This window comes from Centroberyx gerrardi, chromosome 6 (assembly GCF_048128805.1).
Source record: "Centroberyx gerrardi isolate f3 chromosome 6, fCenGer3.hap1.cur.20231027, whole genome shotgun sequence".
In the NCBI taxonomy this organism is placed as follows: domain Eukaryota; kingdom Metazoa; phylum Chordata; class Actinopteri; order Beryciformes; family Berycidae; genus Centroberyx; species Centroberyx gerrardi.
The window spans coordinates 28,637,709-28,655,918 of NC_136002.1; the positions used below are offsets into that span (position 1 = coordinate 28,637,709).

The 18,210-nt window shown below is 42.0% G+C and overlaps 5 non-coding genes across 5 annotated transcripts; 2 read left to right on the forward strand and 3 right to left on the reverse strand.

Moving 5' to 3' along the window:
• Window positions 1–10,129: 10,129 nt before the first annotated feature.
• LOC139916895 (U2 spliceosomal RNA) lies at window positions 10,130–10,320 on the reverse strand. Its single transcript, XR_011784887.1, has one exon. It is a non-coding gene; the product is annotated as a U2 spliceosomal RNA (small nuclear RNA).
• Window positions 10,321–14,206: 3,886 nt separating this feature from the next.
• On the forward strand, window positions 14,207–14,289 carry trnal-cag (transfer RNA leucine (anticodon CAG)). Its single transcript has one exon. It is a non-coding gene; the product is annotated as a tRNA-Leu (tRNA).
• Window positions 14,290–14,656: 367 nt separating this feature from the next.
• Window positions 14,657–14,727, reverse strand: trnag-gcc (transfer RNA glycine (anticodon GCC)). The gene has a single exon. It is a non-coding gene; the product is annotated as a tRNA-Gly (tRNA).
• A 1,516-nt stretch (window positions 14,728–16,243) lies between these two features.
• On the forward strand, window positions 16,244–16,326 carry trnal-cag (transfer RNA leucine (anticodon CAG)). Its single transcript has one exon. It is a non-coding gene; the product is annotated as a tRNA-Leu (tRNA).
• Window positions 16,327–18,077: 1,751 nt separating this feature from the next.
• Window positions 18,078–18,148, reverse strand: trnag-gcc (transfer RNA glycine (anticodon GCC)). The gene has a single exon. It is a non-coding gene; the product is annotated as a tRNA-Gly (tRNA).
• Window positions 18,149–18,210: the final 62 nt, after the last annotated feature.

Genomic DNA, 18,210 nt, shown 5'->3' on the forward strand with positions numbered 1-18,210 from the left:
AACCCCTGTTGTTTGCCTGAGGACAGTTTTCCCTATGTGTTGCAGGAAGTTACAGCACGCTTAAAGAGAAAACACTAAGTGATTTGATTTCATGCAAAAGACTGCTAGGAAGCACAGCTTGAAATACATGAGATGCATCTTTTGTTTGTATTGTCTCAAGATCTGGAGAGATTTCAGCTTGATGGGAAAAGATAACAAAAACTCCCCTTTACTCGCTTTTGAATGATTTGTATTGCAATAGTTGTATAGCATGTTCTCAATTTTGGAGCTGTTTTACGTTAGTTATTGGTGTTCATGTTCTACTGTATAATACATGTTTTGATACCAAATAATTTATCAGCTCAATATGGTTTGAATGTATAAACTGTCGTTTCACTGACATTTTATATAGCCTACTGCTTTGGCAATATTGTTTCTGATGAACAGTCAATAAACTTGCCAATAAATAATGCCAATAAAGTTAGTTACAGTTTAAGTTAGAGTTGGAATTGAATTGAAGTGGTTAACTGTAAGTTTACATGAGTTTGTCTCTTGTACCTCAATACTACTGTATTTTTCTGATTTTCTGCTGTACCAGTACCAAAATGTCTCATGTGCATGAATGCACAATAACTCATGTGTAATCGTATATCAAAACATGAGTGAACAGATTAAGGGTTACGATTCATTTAATATAATTTATTTAATTTTACTCAGGACTCCCACTGTAGTTAAGACTGGTCAACACGTTGACATAAGATGTAAAAAGGTGCAATGAAATATTTTCCCTAAATCAGTAAGACTAATAATTATCATTAATAATTATAATTACAATATCAAGCAAAAATAATTAGGGTTATCGTTTCAAGCCTTACTGTATAGCACTCCTCGTGTGTATTGAAATATAAATCATCTCATGTATCAGCCTTTATTCAGTCCTCACATCTATTCAGGTTACAGTCAAACTGCTTGCTTTCATCAATGAATCATTACATTTGGCCCTCATACTGTGCTTACACTATGTTGAGTGTGGTTGTCATTTAGTTTCTGTTATTCAAGTCAGTTGTGTATAGCTTGATCTTGCACCTTGATCTAACAGTGTTAAGGTGTTTTAGGCAGGATTTTTTCTTAAGGTTTGAGAGGCCTACAGTTCATTCAGCTTCCTGTGCTTCCCAGTGTTATCCTGACATGCTGTATCAGAAGGTATACAGGAAGATCTTAAGGGTTAAAGTTTGTGTGTATTTAAAGAGAGAGAAAAACAAGTTTGGTGTGTTGTGTTATTGTGGTGATGAGAGGTTTAAAGTCTATGTTTAATATTATTGAGAGATGTGTATGTAAATAAATGGGAGTCATTAGTTGTTGTTCTTGAGATTGAAAAGCACAGTGGGATCTGTACACACGCTGAAATAGGGGTGAGTGCTTACTGTACACACTTGTTGAAGGAGTGGCTAACTCCTGCAGCATTTGTTTCCATCTAGCATACGGCTGCACAATTCATTTAAAAAATATCAAAATTGTTGTATTGACAGCTACAGTAAGAAGCTGCAAACTGATTCTTAGAGGGAAAGGAGTGTCAGATAGCCAGGAAACACATCAAGTCACATGTTGGACAAAATCCTGCATCAAGTCATTTTATTCAAACTGAGGCAATTCTAAGGATAAATATCTAATCCGTGAACATTTTATAGGAGCTGAAAAATATTTATTAAAATAAAGCTATCTATATGTAATATTATCTTATATTACATTATTTTATTTCATTGCTTTGTTAAATACTCAGTTCTGATTGGCCAAAGAAAGCATCCTGAGGTCTGTTACTTCTGAGTAACAGAACCGTTTCACATCTAATCGTATCACTCTGCTCCATGTTGTTGATTTGTAATTAACTAGCGCCACCTTGTGGCACAAACAGGTTACTGCAGAGAAACACGTGGTTGACTGAGATTAGAAGCATGGAAGACTTCCAGTCACTTTTAATTTCTCCACAGAATGAAACTTTTGTGACTTTCTTTACAAATGAGTGAATGTCTAAACTCTGATGATCACAGTTTTCCACAGCTACACATCACATACATCCAGTGCAAAAATGTTGCTGTCAGAAGTGGGATTCGAACCCACGCCTCCAGGGGAGACTGCGACCTGAACGCCAGCAGCCGCCTAATCGTCTGTTCTATGCGAGTCGCTCGCCCTATCACAGGCCTGGAATGTTGGAGAATGTTGGACCTGGAGCCAATCAGCGCCCCGAAATGTTGGACAATGTTGGAGAATGTTGGACGCTGAGCCAATCGTTGCCGGTGAATGTTGGAGCCCTCTCCAATATTCAGCGGCAACTATCGCCATCGCAAGGTGGAAAGAAGAACTACAAAGTGCCCTCCTCATCATCGGACGTCGCTTTTATCTCGTTTTTGCCAGATTAGGTGAGTGGTTTTATTTTTCGAGTGATTTCAAGAGTGCTCCGTCATTAATTCTAGATTGCTTGATAAGTACAGTTAGCTAGCTATATTTACTGTAGATTACGTCGATCACAAAAAGTGATTTTTCTTTTTGATGATCAACGTGTTAGCTTGATAAGTAACGTTACAGTTAGCTAGCTATATTTACTGTAAACTACATCGATCACAAAAAGTGATTTTTCTTTCTGATGATCAACGTGTTAGCTTGATAAGTACAGTTAGCTAGCTATATTTACTGTAAATTACATTTGTTCCTTTAGCAGATGCTACGATTGCATTTTTAAGTAGTAGATCACAAAAAGTGCTATTTCTTTCTTATGATCAACATGTTAGCTATTGACTGTGCCAGTGTTTTTAAGTTGTCAGGGAAGTGAGAATGCGAAAAGATCAAATTGTCTGAAATCAGCCGGTTCTAGCAATTAATGCCCTTAGACTGAGACCTCCTCCCTAACTTTGAAAAGCAGTTTATTTTGTAATTTCATGAGGTGTGATGAAACATGATTGAGTATACAAACATGATGGAAATAGATGTATTTTTACTCAGGATTTTATTTGAACATATAAAAATACGCCTATGTGTTGTAGTAAGTAAGTCACATCATAAACTATCTTTGTCTGTTATGTGTATTTTAAAAATAGGCTACTAATGCTTCAATGATACAAAACATTCAGAATTAAATTCATGTACTTAAAGGAAATGTCATCCAAGTCGCACAAGGCCATGTCAGAGTCAGAGTGGATGTCTCGCCTGAGAAAATTTGCCAGCACCGGCGTCTGGCCTGCAAATGAGGGCAACAGACCAGCTCCTCGGCAGAAGAAGTGGCACGAGCTGTATCAAAGGGTATGAGGGTTTACTTGACAAAATACACATTAATAAATACGAAATCAAATTTCAGTTCATACACCAATGAAAAGCAGTTCAGGAATAATTTGTGTATTAGATTGTGCTTTTAATAATAAAAAGAAAAGCTGCACTAAAGAGTCCCTGTCCTATGTCCGAATGTGCCATTACTGTTAAATTAATCGCACATACAAACAGTCTGCTGATGATGTGCAAAAACTATTACAGATTGAGAAATGTCCGATGCAGTCCCGTGGTCAGACTACCTTGCTGGAAGGGGTGCAGAAGTGCATGTGTGGATTTCACACTCAGAAGGTAACACCAATCAAATAAAGAAGCAGCAATTAAAAAATAAATAAACAGACCTATTTGTATATATGTTGTATATTATCTCTGTCTTCATTAATTAATATCTGCTGTACAAGTCCTGTTGTACTTCTTTTCTTCGTTGTCTTAAGCAGTCTGCAGCCACTGGACCGGAGCAGGGAGCGCTGGGGCAGAGTCGGCCTCAGGTGTCAGCCACCTCAAGTCCTGCACCAAGGACTGCATTGAATTTATCGATGGTAAATGGAAAATTAATATGCTGATTATTTAGATTAAGTTCCAAACATTCAAATTTATTTAAATACAAGTATCCCAACACAATATTATTACAATATTATTACAATACAATTACGTCCTTTCAGTGCTTTACACTGAATTTCTGCCTTTTCATGTCTTTTGTTGTCTTCTTCAGTTTACCAAGCCAAGATTTGGTGGCTCTCACATTCTTGCTGCCAAGCCAAATCTCAGTGTGGCAAGGAAAGTATCCCAGGTAAATAAAAATGAAGTAACAACGGTTTTAATTGACAAAATTAATACACGTTAACTCCAGTAACTCACGGTGAATGCTTTTACAGACACGAGACCCTGTCACTCCAGCCCCAGTCACCAACCCCAATGCAGCAGTGGCCAGTTCCTCTCCATCATGCACCACTGTCTCAGTAAGTAAAAGCATTACCCATATTTTATTCAGTAAAGCCCCCCCCCCCCCACACACACACACACACATAAAGAAGAACAAACTAATTGGAAAATTATGCTGGAAAGCCGTATTTCAATGTAGCAAATAGAGCTCTTGTATGAAATGAGATATCATGAGTTAAAATTGATTATGTTTACAAAGACAATATAATCCGCATGATTGTACAGACACAAGACCCTCCAGCTCCAGCCTCTGTGACCAGTTTGGGTGCAGTTGTGGCCAGTCCCCCAGTGCCATGCGCTACTGTCTCAGTAAGTAATTTTATATTCAATTGTACACTATACAGTATCAGCAGTTTAATCTTGTATGTCTTTTTGTCAATGGAAAGTATGTTAATGTTGTGTTATCTCTGTCTTTGTCTGTGGAGACTGCTCCCTCAAGGATGCTTACTATGCAAGCTCCATCACCAGTTCAACTTCCCCGTTTGTGGTCGGAGACTTTGCCACCAGAGGACCGTAAATGGATCGCGACCACCCTCTTCAAAGTAGGGGCCAGTGGTAAGCCACAGCTGCGTGACAACCTGCAGCTCTGGTATTACCCACCTCCACCAGGCCTCCTGTACCATCAGCCTCCAGCACCAGACAGGTTTTTTTCCCATCCTCTCCTGCTCTGGATGCCCTACAAGCTGTGGAAGGTGAAGGTGGTCTGTCCCAATCCTTCCTGTGGACAGCATCAGTTGACAGGGGCAGGTCTGCACAAGAGGGCACGGCAGGTTCTGGACATAGACAGGTTCTACAATATGGTGACAGAAACCCTCACCTGCACCAAGTGTAGAGCCACCCATGTGTCCTGGAGTCAGACTGTCCTGCAACAGCTGGATCTGGCCCACCGGTCTGAGTTCAGGGTCATCCTCACGCAAAAGTGAGTAAGCTCTCTTTGAACATGCATTTGCAATCTGATCTTCATATGTACTTTTTGTAAAATATTTTTAAATATGTATTGTCTTGCTGTGACCAAGGTATGCCTGTGACATCCGGGTTATTCGACTGCTGCGGGAGCGAAGCCTGGGCAACAGCCCCACACGGGTTGTTAAACAGCTGAAAGAGAACCACAGCGAGGAGTGGCTGCAGCGCCTGGCCCGTTACACCACAGAATGTGTAGACGTCCTGAACCGCCCCAGTCTGCTACCCATCACCTTCCAGGAACCCCCAGAACCTGCAGTGGTGCCAAGCTGGAAGTGGCTCCTCACTGTTTACAGCCAGGACATCCTGACAAGGCTGGATGACATCAAGGCCAGGATAACCTCGACATTTGGATCAGTTTTAAAGTTAGATTCTACCAAAAAGGTTAGAGGAAGTCTTGTTTAAATTATGCTGCTGTTCTGAAACATGTTGGGTAACACACATTCACAGAGGGCTTCTAAATCATGTGTGTTGCAGATCACCAAGAAGCTGGCCGGGACAGCCAAGGGAACAGGACTCTGGCTCACCTCTGTCGGCAATGAGCTGGGTCAGGTGCTGATCAGTGTGCTGACATCTCAAGAGGGACCTGGGCTGGACCTGATGGCTGCTGACCTGGTCAAGAGATACCAGAAGGCAGGTGTGGATCCCCCTGTCGTGATGTATGTCGACTGTGGGTGCTGCATTGAGGCTGGGGAAACCAAGCTGAAGACCAGGTTCAGCGGGTGGCCAGATCTCCATATAAGGCTGGACATCTGGCATTTTATGCGACGGATCGCCTTGGGATGCACTACAGACGCCCATCAGTTGTATCCCATCTTTATGTCACGGCTGTCAGCATGCATCTTTGAGTGGGATGCAGCTGATGTTGCTCTGCTACGCAGAGCAAAAAGGGAGCTGCTTATGTCCCAGGGTCTGCCTGCACTGTCAGATGGAGAAGTCAGCAAACACCTGACAAAGGAGGAGCTGGCTCTCCATTGCCGGAGGAGGACCCATGGAGAGGAGGCCACTGTCTGCCTCATTGAGCAGCTGCTAAGAGAGCTCATGGGGAACAGTGGCAACGACTCCCTCGGTGTTCCTCTCCTCGACAGGGAAAGGATGGAGCACATCTGGCGGGTCCAGAAGAAGCATGTCAGGTGCATCCAGGACCTCCCTGGTGTAGCACTGTATGCAGAGACGGGGAGCATAACCAAAGGGGGTGTGCTTCTCAAGACCTACAGATGTGCCAGAGGCTCCACTTCTCTGGAGTCCTTTCATCTACACCTGAACCGCTTCATCCCAGGTTTGTGTCAGTTATGCATATTGCGTACATGTTAAGAAGGAATATTCAATGTATTTGTGTGTTTCCTAAATAGCGTTGTATCTATTTTTAGGGACCAGTGCCAACAGCCTGAACTTCCAGATATATCTTCTGGAAGGGCTTAACAGGTGGAATCAGGACCGGGCCACTGCTTCCTTGCCATCAGGCCAGTCATCACTCCGCACCTACACAGGAGACCTGGTTCACAGCGTTAACAGGAACTACGAGAAACTGTTTGGCAGAAAGGTGGTCCCCACGTTCTCTCCGCCTTCGCGTTACACTGGTAAGACATATTACAATCCATAACACTGCAGTAATTTTTCCACAGTCTTAGTCTCTGTTTTTGAACTTTATTATTCCCTTCATCTCAATTTTTAAGGAGAGCTCATAGGAGTTCAGTACCTGTTCCGGCAGACTGGTCAGGCACTGCAGGAGATGCACCCTGACTTGGATGAGACAGCACAGCTACTGGAAGACCTCAATGTGGAGGATGAGGGGTTCTGCGACCTCATGGAGGACCCCACAGTGTTAGACCGGGAGGTCCTTCAGTCACCAAGCTCCTCACTAGAGACCTCTGCCCCCTCCACCCTGACCGCCAGTGTGGCTTCTGGCTCCTCCACCCTGATCTCCAGCACCTCCCTTCTGTGCTCCACCTCCTCCTCTAACCAGGTCTCTGCCTCCTCCATCCTGGCACCTGACGTTGCCAGAGCAGACACTCCCTCTACAGAGGCTGAAGCTGCTTGTCGGGATGAGGATGAAGATAGAGAGATAGTAAGTGCCATTCTATATTTTATCTGATCATTTTTTAAACCAGTTAATACAGGGTTGGACACACATCTATTTAAATGTTTACTTTCAGACTCTTTACACATATTAGAGCAACAAATATTTATTAAATCAACAGTAGACAATAATTACACATAAAATGAGAGCTTTGCAATAGTAATTTTTTGTTAACAATTCTCATCATCATTTGTATAGGCTGTTGACGACCGAAGCGTGCCAGGATTCCAACACGTGGACAAGCTGGCGGAGTACCTGGTGGAGCTCCGGGGTCAGACAGCCCTGAGTCTGACCAACCAGCAGGCCAGCACAATCATTGCGCTTTGGCAGAGCCTGGACAAGGGAGACAAGGAGCGGGTGGTATATGCTGCTCGTCACCAGACAAGACTCTTAAGTGGCCGCTTCCGAACACCTAAGAAGCCCACCCACACTCCTGGTGTGGAGAGCACCACCAGATGTGTGCTGGGAGCAAGTAGCTCACCTGCTCAGTGGCCTGACTGCTGCCGGCTGGTGGAGACCATCTTCATCAGGCTCTGCACCATCCACCCCAGCCCCAAAAAAAAAGGCAGGGGAGCCCTGTCAAGATGGTCTCTGATCCTCCAGGACTACCACAAGATCAGGCAGCTTGTGCTGGGGAATAGCACGGTGATGCAGGGAACAACACTGCAGCTAGTGGAGGTGAACCAGACCACCCTCATTCAGTGGCACAACGACAGACAGAAAAGGCAGGAGCTGTCTGTGCTGGTCCAGGGCATTGCATTGCCTCCACCCCTCCCTGAAGCTGAGGAGCCTCTCCTGGAGGCCAGGACCGTCTCTGCAGAACCTGTGCAACTGAGGGAAGAACATCAGTACAAGCTGCCAGAGAGCACAGCAGGTCAGGCAAAGCAGAGGCAGACTTCTGTTGGGCTACACCCTATCAGACCCAAGGCAGCAGTGAAGAGGCAGCTGTTTGCCACACCTCCAGTGCCTGGACCCTCCCTGCAGTTGGCACCACACATCCTCCTACCAGCAGCCCCAATGTTCCAGCCAATGATGCAGGCAGTACCAATGCTACAGCCAGTAGCAATGGTCCAGGGCACCACCCCGCTGTCTGTCGCCCCTGCCGCTGATCCTGGAACCATCCCAAAGAGGCCATACAGGCGAACTGTGCAGTCAAACACCTGCAAGAAGTGTGGCCAGTTCCGCACAAATGAGACAGGGCATAGTCAATACAGGGGCAGAGTCTTCTGCCCTCAAACTGAGACTGTCTCCAAAGAGGAGTGGTTGGAGGAAATGAGGAGGAGGTTCCTTAAATAATGTTAATAGTTTGAGTGTTTTGTGTTGTACATAGTTGTGTGTTGAATGTTGTAAATAGTTGAATGATATATTTTACATTTTGAAAATTTGAATTTAATATATTTCCTGTTCTTACAATTGCGTTTTTGAGAAAAATAAATATTTTGAAATGTCAAAATTTTCTTGGTTTCTTTTTTATGTGTACTTTGTCAGGAGAGTTCAACTTAAAAACACTGGCACAGAATAGTTAACACATTTGATTGATTTATGAATTTTTATATAAACAGCAAATATTTAAGTGAATAATACTAATAATAATAGTATAATAATAATAGTATAATAATACTAATTTATGCATTTTATTTATATAGTGCTTTTCAGGGTACTCAAGGACAACATAAATCTTAAGATGACACCGAATGACAGAACATCATGTTATAAATCAGAGTAAAAACAATTGCTAAAAAAAATTACTGAAAAGGAAAACGGCGCTGACTGGATTCGATCCCGCGATCTTCCACGTACAGCTAATAGAAAACAATGCAATACAAAATGCAACATTTTCGTATGTTTAAAAGCTCCAAAATCTCCTTCCATAAATGCAAGAAGTAAGAAATATCTCCAAATTCCCGTTTTTTCTTTCCTTTCTTCATTTTTTCCCTTTTTCTTCCTTTTCTCTTCCCTTTTCTTCTTCCCCCTTCTCCCCTCTTCTTCCCCTTCTTAGACAGACGATTGTTCCCCAGCCTGAACGCAGCGCCTTAGACCGCTCGGCCATCCTGACTATCTTTACCACGTTGTCAGACAGATTTAAAGGGGCATTCAGTAACGTATTAGCCTATTTATTTATATTAGTATCGATTATTTGATCGATTGTGTGCGCGCGCGCATGTACACGCAGTACGTGAGAGAAGCACAGGCCAACATCTCCACCAGTAATATTTGTCTGTCACGTCAGTTACGTCTTCTTTTTCAGATACATTATCCACCATCCAAAGCCCACTGTCTAAGTGGAACTCAGATATAAAAATCATCCGACAAAAACACTTGTAAAGGCTGTTGGATTTATTGTATGATTATATATGATACACATTACCCCACTTGTTAAGTACAAATATCTCAAATTTAATAAAGTAACAACACTGTTTGTAGGTTGGGTGATGCAATCAGAAACTGTAGTACAATAGTATAGCCAAATGATTACAAGTTCAAGACCATGGAATATTTCTGAATTACAATTAATATTCCTGTTGTGATTTTATGTTTTTGCATTAATAGAAAATGAATTCGTACTAATAACTGACTTCATGTCACATAATCCAGTGGGTTTCGGTATTGTGCGATCATGACTCAACAGTTTGCAGGTTTTTGTTCCAGTAGCTGATTTTATTCATTCACACACCTTGAGCCATGGAGGAGGAAACAATTAGTGGAAATCAGCTGGTGTAGTGTTTGATTGGCAGAAAACCCTACATGCTACTGAGTTGCAATGACATACAACTGACATAACAAATTCACCCAGCTTTTCAAACACACTCCTACTACAATTAAGCGTACATCATTATTTTAAACATGAGAGGAGGGTGCACCGTTCCTGGAGATACTGCAATACCAGGTCGATGCGTGGAGTGGACGGAGCAAGCCCCTATTCCATCTCCCTATTCCAAAAATCAATTTAATATATGGTCCCCGGGTAGGGGACGTATCAGATATTAAACTGATAAGAACAGATACTACACTTGATCTTAGCCAAAAGGCCGAGAAGCGATACCGTTAAACTGACAGAGGTAAAGAGGTCATTCTCGGCGATATCAGTCTGACTGACGGGTTTGGACCGAAATTATAACTTTAAGGCCATTCAAGAAACAACGAACAAAAGTACGCTAACCTTAAACGTGTCAAATGTCATATAACCACAGGAAAATATGTTATTTATAAGAAACGAGGGGCTCGCGAATGCAGCTTCTAGGCTCGTCCTGGTCACGTGGTGCGTTCTAGTCCAATAGGAAACAGAAACATCGGAGGAATCGAAATCCCATTTACAGCTACGTTAGCAGGAAATGTGCGTATATTTTGTACTAATCTGAATGATAAAGATGCATTGTAACTGTGTATCTGAACAGAACAGTCTGCTGGCGAAGAAAATATATATTTTCCGTACGCTCCAATAACTCGCTTCACAAAAACAAATGGAGCTCTAGCAGTATCTAGTGGAGAATCAAGCTAACTGCAGTGTGGTTTGCTTGTTGCACAATTAACCAAGTCTGGACGAAATTTCAACATGTAACTGCAGAAACGTGCTCTCACTAAAATAGACATATCAATGAATTGACAGTGTATTGTAAACAGCTTGCACGAGGAAATGAAAACCAGCACAACTATAGTTTATCTTACTCAGGCAGGAAGGTATGAATTGCACAATACGATGCATACTTCACGGTCTACAAACTCTGTTAGGTAAGCGTTATCTTTCTCTGCCACCCCGATGAAAATATCAAGTGTTTCGTGTCTGTGTAGATTTATTACAGTCATCCAGGTAGTAAGATGAAGAAGAATACAAAAAAATAGAATCAAAATTCACTGGACTTAAAATGAAGAGTTGAATACGTTTTACCACTCATCGGAGAGGGAGATACTTCTTCAGTTCTAATTAGTGCTAGTCTTCTTTAACTGTTTTAAGTCCAGTGGATTTTGTTTCTATTTTTGGGGGATATCAAGTGTTTCGGTTTCCACTTGTTAACCAACGAGATGGGAGCTGGCATAGCATATACCGAGCTATTCAGAGCAGGAGGCTGCGAAAATAAACGTTAATAAACAGTAAATTCGGACAATAATCATGTTATAAACGTTAAACAGTCCAAATTAAATCCTCTTATCTAAGTAACGTTAGTAAAAGAACTTACCAAAAGATGTGTTCAATTGTTCACCTTTGGTAGGAATAATCCAATAACTGACCGGCAGTCTGTTTCACCAGCTAGCTAAAAGTTTGGTCGTACATTAGCATCTCCACTGAAAGTTAACGTTAGCCTACATTTCAACTAGTTATTTTGACACTAAAAGTGTGTCTTTGTTTAGTTGCATCGTTTAGTTTCGTTGCTTAATCGTAACTAGCGATGTGCAAGGTGTCAAGAGTCCACTATACAAATTATTTTGAGAGGAGGTTGTACCCAATTCAGTGGTCGGTCTGTCCACGGACCACTGGTCGCTAACACGGACCACTGGTTACTACGGTTACTACCACTAGGGGCGCTGAAGCTCGTGGTCGGTTATGGTCCGGACCAGTTGTTCAGTTCAGCGGTCTGGGATGAAGATGGTCTGCGGTTGGAGTGGTCTTGTGGTCCTAATCGACCTCACACCGGTGCATGGCGGCCACGACAGCAGGTGAGTCACTTGCATTTCATGTGGTATTTTGAAGACAGTATTAAACGGACTGGTCGTTGGGGTTGCGAAATAAACATAACGTTATTTATGATAGTGTTGGCAACTTGGGGAAATTATTCAGTGCTGCACACTCTTTACTCCGATGCAGTTTTTAGATGCGACCAGCAGCAGCAGCTCTATAGCTCGCTCAGTTGGTCGGTCGGTTGGTCCACAAAAAGTTCCTAACGCGTGTATGCATGCGCGTACGTGGTCGCAACTATTGCGAATTCGCGCTTGTTTTAGTACAGTTGGCTAAATGTATTTTTCTGAACAACTGACTTTACCGACTAGACCTGCACTCATCAACCCAGGTGTGCGTTCACTCTTGCCATTGCGAAAATTAACGTTCAGGTTAAGTTAACACTGAATATGCTTGCTAATGCTAGTTAGCATTAACGTTAGCTACAACATCAGCAAGTTATCACGACGCAGCTGCGTCTGCGAGAGGGACGGACCGGGGGGAGGAGCTGCTGGCTCGGTGAAATGCTGCATGTCACTTTCTGACTCTTGTAAATAAATAAAAACAAATACAACAGATCTGTCTTTTCTAAAAACTTTTTTTTTTTTTTTTTCGCCTTATAGTTGAAAGTTGGCTGCAGGTAAACCACTTGATTTCATGTGGTGTATGTATATTTTGAACAGTGTTTGGGCCATTTTTTATATTTAAGGAAATGTCAGTATACCAATAATTAAACCAAGTTGTACTATTATTTAGAGGTCAATACTGCTTTAACAACGCTGGAGGACTTATATAAAATAGAAAACAGCAATTGCAGATAAAAAAAAAAAAAAACAGAGACCATATCAACAGAGTCCATTTACAGTATTCTGTGCACTTCAGGGATGATGATGGTGGTAAGCAAAATTACCATAGCTGTTCATCTTTGTTAAAATTATGGCAAATTTCTGTGCCACAGCAGTCTGTATTCTTGGCTTAATGTGTTTATTTTTTCACATTAGTTTTCATTTTTCCCACAGACACTTTTTCCATACCATGTCACTGCCAGCTGAAGTTGTCAACCCGAAGCAACTGGCACTGTCCAAAATGCAAATCCACCATACAGAGGAAGCACTCATTTGAAAATCATCTTAAAAAAACACGGTAAGATCATCAAAATATAACCCAGATTTTTTCCCTTCAGTTATCAGTATGTTCCATGGTTGTTTACATAGAATGGCCTATGTAAAACACATTTTAAAGTGAATTGATAAACTACTAGGCTATATCTATTGCCCATACCTTTTTTGTTTTAACATAGGCTCCTGTTATGTCTTGACAGTTGCTTACGCTATCTATTTTTGCCCAACACTTGTAAATTATTTTTCTAATTAATTCTTTATTTCATTTAGTTCCATATTGGTTCTAATCTGTTAAATGCAAAGTACAAAAAAAGTACTATTTAGAATTTTTAAATGAACTCCACTTGCAGTGGGTTGTAACACTATATCCCACTACAGATGTTTAGGCTACTTGTTTTTACTCTAAAATACAATGTTTTTCATGGTGGCTGTGATCCTAAATGGTTGTTAAATTATGATCTTGGTCCAAGAATGAGAAATATTATTTTAGCAGATAGTTACGTTTTCGCCCAGGTTAATGTCTTAATTTATGCGACAGCGAGAGGAAAAAAACAGGATATACCTAGCTAATTTAACATCACCAAACATAAACAAGTATGCTATCTGGTACAATTAAGTAGGACTGATTTGTAGTTTGTCTCCCATACTACATCTACAGACAAGCCTATACATCTAGTTAGATGTTAAATACCTGCGTTTTTAGAACTATAAAAACTTGACCTGATAAATGAAAACAGACAGTTTCAAATACCTCCATTAGTGCTGGAACAACGGGCTGTTGTGTTGTTGGTACCCAAGTGTGAAATGGCCACTACATTCATACAGTCAGCACCATCAAAACTCTATTGAAACTAATTCCACACATTTGATTAACCTGCCTTTAGAAAATACTGTGATGAGGATAAGTACAAGTTAGTAAATGTAAAAAGAAACCTATTTTCCTATTGATTTCATCCATCATATCTGCTGGATCTCTGCTGTGATATAGCTCGCTCCTCTTTGTTGTAAAAATGTGACTTTTATTATTTATGTCAACTACAGTTAAGCCAGGTAGTGCCAGATACCTGTCCATGTTGTTTTAACTACCGTTCACTGAAGGATATTGATGAATACATGACTGACTCCCCTTTTAAATATGGTAATGATGTACATGAGGTCAGGATGGCCGAGCGGTCTAAGGCGCTGCGTTCAGGTCGCAGTCTCCCCTGGAGGCGTGGGTTCGAATCCCACTTCTGACAGCAACAGTTTTGCACTGGAGGTGGAACCAGGCAAGTAGCTGTGAGACATGATAAGGTGGTAAACTGTGATAATACCCATTGGTGACTGTGTACAGTCTCCCATACTACATCCACAGACAGTGTACAGTCACCAATGGGTAAAACATGGAATTGAGTAAATCACAAAACAAGATAGAGTCGACTTGACTGTAGGGTGATATGATTAGATGTGAAATAGCATTCGGTTATGCAGACCTCAGCTTTTGCAGAATGAGCACATTAAAGTGTTGTATCAGTGACAGTTTCCCTTGGTATTTGTAGCAGCACTGACGCCAGTCTATCCTCCCATCGGCTGCTGGTTTGATAATCTGGAGTTTGAAAAAGTTGTTGCATTGGCCGGGAATCGAACCCGGGCCTCCCGCGTGGCAGGCGAGAATTCTACCACTGAACCACCAATGCAAGTTCTGTGGGTGAACTGGACCCTCACAGCCTGACTGACAGGCAACTGACATGTTTCAAGTGGGGTCCAGGTGTAACCTGGAGAGATGTGTCTTCAGTCTCCGGCGCTTTTCTGCGTTTTGGCTAAGATCAAGTTTAAGTGAAGGTCTCGCGCGATCACTCCAGGTGGCGACGGCGACATCGGCTACTAAGCAGTCGGCTGTGTCCGGACTGAAGAATACGCTGCGTGTTTCTTGGATGAGTGTGGAGGAACAGATGAAGGACCGTGTCAGTTTTCTGCCTACAACAGAATACGTTGGAGAGGTTTTATGATGTGTCGTTCTTTACAGTGTCGAAGAAGGAGGAGGTGAAAGGACTAGCCGTTAAGCTAGCTCACACCGCTTTGAAGTATTTCAGTGTTGAAGCCTTGTGTCGGAATGGTCATCGTATAGTCACTGTACACATGAATAACCCATGGATAACCAAGGAGACCATAAGATATTTCCTGGGTAGATACACCACAGTGCTGCCGGGGATGAAGGAGATTCGGGACGCCCTGGGGATTTGGACCGGTAAACGGCAGTTTCGAGTGCAACTAAAATAAGACGCTGATGGATATCACGGCGGCATAAAAAAGGAAACAAAACAATTGTACCCAATTAGCCATATTCCGAAAATGTCCATCACAAGAATATCTCCATCCCTTGTTTTCCTGACAAATCTACCGAACAAAATATACTAAGATAAACTATGCAGCAATGCCTGCAAAAATATATTCCACTAATTAGGCACAATTATTTTGTTTTCTTTTTTATGGTGGAAGCTAAATATCTTGTCATGGATATTTTGAAATATAGCTGATGCTCTTATCCAGAACGACTTGCAATGAGTGCAAAACATACAACAAACAACCCACAGTAATGTTTAACTACAGTTTATCATGTCACACTCTCCAAGTTGTTCTGTTATGGGTTTATATCAGATCAAGAAAGGAGTTTAGTCTGTAGCTGATAACTCAAAAGCTGGTCAGCTGAGTGTTTGTGTGTGTTCATGTTAAACTGAGTGGTATTCCCCTTTAATTACAGAAAGAATAATAATTCTGGGGGTGTGTCCAGTCTGTTGGCATCGAGAGAGAGTAAGCAGGAACCTTTTGCTTCATACATTTATGTTATAGGTTAATTAAGTATTAGCAACAACATCATATCCCCTTCTTAAATAGTTTTTAACTTCTTCAGCTTTGCTTCAGTGCAGCCATGAAACAGAAAATGCGCCCTGCTTGGACACATTTAGTTGATTTGCTGGTAGAGCTAAGTTAGCTTGTCAGCCAGTCTGTAGCTAGTACAAAAATAACTCCCAGCCTGCCAGTGTTGGCTATGAATAACACTGGCAGTGGAAGTTTATTGCCTTTGCAGCTGTTAAATTCTAACATTTCCCTAACATTGTCGGGTGATTTTTATATTTGAGACTACTTAGACAGTGGGCTTCATTAATGTTACTGACTGCCCCTTTAAGTCTGTCTGATAGTTAGGCACATGCAGTCAGGATGGCCGAGCGGTCTAAGGCGCTGCGTTCAGGTCGCAGTCTCCCCTGGAGGCGTGGGTTCGAATCCCACTTCTGACAGCAACAGTTTTGCACTGGATGTATGTGATGTGTAGCTGTGGGAAATGATACGGTGGTAAACTGTGATCATCAGAGGGTGAACAGTCACCAATGGGTAAAACATGGAATTGAGTTTATCAGAAATCTACAAGATATAGTGGACTTGACTGTAGAGTGTTATTAGATGTGAAACAGTATTCAGTTGCAAGGCTGTACGTTAACTTTTTTTGCACATAGCACTGGTGCTACAGAGGTTGATAGTTTTGTAGCACAGGCCACAAAATTGTAGCACGTGTATAAAATGTCTGTTACCATCTCTAAAAACAACCACAAGTAGTGCAGTTCATCACTTAAACAGGTATGTGACTGGCAAAGGACATTAATGTTGCATACAGGGCACACAAAATCCAAACCTTAACAAGAAATGTTTTCAGACAAACATTTTCTTTATTTGCCCATAATGGTAAATTGCAGGGACATAACAACTGTATACAAAACATCAATATATTACGCTTCAAATTAGGGGTGTGAATCTTTGGGAATCTCACGATTCGATTTGATTCCGATTCTTGGGTGTCCGGATCGATTCAGAATCGATTCTCGATTCAAAACCGATTCTCGATTGAATGAATAGAAAAGGGGGCACTATTTTCAGTCTCTTGCTCCAGTATACTGTGTGCCAAACCATTCACTGGTGTCCTTAGTCCACTGAAACACAATATGAAACATAATTGGCAATTAAGATAAATGGTCCTCAGCCTTTTTACTTTAAAAAGTTAACTGCATTAATTAATGAATAAATTAATTTGAAAGCATCTTACAGTCTCCTGCCTGTATGAGAATAACAAAATGAGGGGGAGGCAGAGTGTGTTGTTATTAACGTTCTGTCGCCACAGTGGAGAGCAGCCTCTCTGCTGCACCGTTCTCTCCGGGGAAAGCCATCGTTGTCCAAGACGCTGAGTGGGCGCAGGGTTTTTGAGGTGAAACAGACTGAGCACAGAGTTATTTTCTTCACCTCAGAGTTGGTTTAAGTTGTTTAATGCTGCAGTGTGTGTTGGCCAGCCGGTCTCGTTTGTTATTGCTGATCGCTGCTCCGCTCTGCTAACGTTAGTTTCTGAGTGACGGCGTAGAAAGTTCACAATATACTTCACGTTCATCTCGTAAAGGTAATTATTTAGTCATTAAATCAAAACATGTTTGCAACCGCTTGCCTTTTTTGAAGATGAACTACAATATAACTCTAGCGTGTGCACGCTGTAGACTGTCCGGGTGCTACACTGCCCTCGGAGGAAACGGCGTAGAGGCCTATGCGGTTGCATAATTCCTATGCAACCGCATAGGAATTATGGGATTGTTCCCTAGGAATTGTAGGAATTGGTGTTGGATGTATGGACTCTACGCAGCCGGGGACATGATTTTTAATCGCACGATAGACTACAACTAGCAAGTAGAATAGCGATGCACCATCGATTCAACTCACACACAAACCGTCACTTCACACAAACAAAGCGGCGCCACACACGCAAAACTGTATCGCACGGGTGCTACTGCGGTAAATTCATTCATCGCACAGACCGATTTTTTCGTAGCACGTGCGACATATATGTCGCACTGTACAGCCCTGAGTTGTGTGAAAACTGTTCTGGTATTCAGACCTCATCTTATAGGTATTGTAGAAGTGATAGTTTCCCTTGACATCTGTAGCAGCACTGACACCAGTCTATCCTCCAGTCGACTCCTGGTTTGATAATCTGGAGGTTGAAAACATTTATTGCATTGGCCGGGAATCGAACCCGGGCCTCCCGCGTGGCAGGCGAGAATTCTACCACTGAACCACCAATGCAAGTTCTGTGGGTAAAGTGGACCCTCACAGCCTGACTGACAGGCAACTAATGTGTGGAAATG